The sequence below is a fragment of the Cyprinus carpio genome, unplaced genomic scaffold (assembly GCF_018340385.1).
Source record: "Cyprinus carpio isolate SPL01 unplaced genomic scaffold, ASM1834038v1 S000006759, whole genome shotgun sequence".
Classification (NCBI taxonomy): domain Eukaryota; kingdom Metazoa; phylum Chordata; class Actinopteri; order Cypriniformes; family Cyprinidae; genus Cyprinus; species Cyprinus carpio.
In genome coordinates, this window is record NW_024879356.1 from 2,029,879 (window position 1) to 2,032,067 (window position 2,189).

The window sequence follows — 2,189 nt, forward strand, 5'->3', positions numbered from 1 at the left end:
AAAGAAGAAATGAGATAATAATTCAACAAAACTAGGGTGGTGTGTATTTACCTCCTGTAATATACAACATGGTCTCTGAACGTTGTAAACATTTCGTACACACTCACAGCTATTTCAATCTATAGGTAGACGCCCTGATTTGAAGCCGTTTGCCGTCAGGATGGGATAACCGGGAATGCTGACCTGGATCCTGTGATTAATTCAAGCCACGGCCCTGATTAGAAGCAGCCCAAAGGAACCATGACTAGTCCTGCCAGAAATGCAATACTGGACCAATGTTAAGGTAAAGAAGGTCAGAAACACATCCAACTCAAGCTAAGAGCTTTGGTTTATTTTAATTTAATTGCTTAAATTATGGCTTTACAAGCCGTATAAAAAGCACTGCTTCAAGGAAAGCTTTCGGTTGTTTGGTGAGGTCTGTATAGTTCCAACTGTAAGGCACTCAATAAATATAACTCTGTTAGATGATTGTAATTGGGTAAATCAATCTGTCAGTTACTGGAAGATTTTCATTAGCATAACTCACAATGTACCACCACATCAATGGAATAAAATGTAGCTACACAACTGGTCAAAAGTTTGGACTCAGTAAGATTTTTTTAATGTTTTTGGATTTTTTTTTATGCTGCATTTATTTGATCAAAATAGAGTAAAATAGTAATGTTGTGAAATATCACTATAATTGATTTTTTTTTCTATCTGAATAAATTTTAAAATTGCTATTTATTTATGTGATGCAAAGCTGTATTTGCAGCATCATTACTTCAGTCTTCAGTGTCACATCATGATCCTTCAGAAATCATTCTAATATGTTGATTTTTCTTGCTCAAAAACATGTATTATTATTACTATTAATGTTTCTAACATTTATAATAATTGAAAACAGTTTGACATTTTGAAAAACATTTTCCTATGTTTTGTGGACAGTGATACATTTCTCTTTCAAGGATTCTTTGAAGAATAAAAAAACGACAGCATTTATTTAAAATAGATTTTTTTTTTGTATCCATGTAAATGTCTCTACTGTCATTTTTGATCAATTTAATGCATCTTTGCAGAATATTAATTTCCTAAAAAAATATTACTGACCCCAAACTTTGAATGTTTAAATACTATTAAATACAACTCAAAAAAAAAAAAAAAAAAAAGAAAAAAAAAAAGGAATTTACTCCAGCTGCATTGTTGCAATGGGTAATATAGTGCCATAAACTGAGTGTATTACCCCTCTTTTTTTAAGGATCATGAATTGCTCCAGTTATCAGGAAAAGAATATCCGTGTACGATACATCCAGAACAAACTTCAATGTCCCCCACTGGAAACCTTTCCCAAGCCACATTTAATTAAGCAACATAAAAGCTAAATAAATTATCCCAGCACATGCACGCTCCTCAAAGAAAGCTTGATCTAGTACATTGGCAAACACTTTTGGGCATCCGTGGCCGTTTCTTTGGTTTAAAGCTTTAAAACAGTGAAAAAGGCACTTAGCATCAAGCAATATTAACTGCTTTACAAAATGTAGTGTACTTAGGACAACAGAGACCTATTTCGTTTCTAAAAATGCACATTCGATTCGACTTAAAACATACAGCTCTGTGTGTCATTTAAGGCACAGATTTTAAATTACCCTAATGTAGTTGCATTAACTTGAACCTAGATGCTTTGACAAAATATTTCCCTCTATGACTCAAAGTTCCAAGATACATTAATTAATCTATGGCTTTATAAAGTTACTTTTTATCAAATACGTCCATAATACTAAATGCTTAAGTTAAAAAAGCCACAAAAAGAGATATTTGATCACAAACTGTCACATGGAGATGTATTTTTTCAGTGCTTTACAATGATATATTAAAAACATGCCAAGGACATAGTATAAATAATAACATAATGCTAATGGAAATACTCGATCCATCTCTATTCCTTCAATTTCAAATAATCCCACCTATGACAATGAATAGCCAGAGGTCAGAAAAGTGTCTCTAGTCACAGATTGAAATGTATTACAACAAAACAAAGTCCAATGTAAAAAAATACCTTCCCTTTCAACAGGCTCATAAATACTCCATGTTCAGCGAGGGAAAGTAGTCTCAGTCGAGACAGAGGATGAACATCACCTAGTAATGGTTTTGTGCTTTAAAAACCGATGCTGTTGTTGTTGTGAAGGTTCCAGCTTTATGTAATTGTCTGT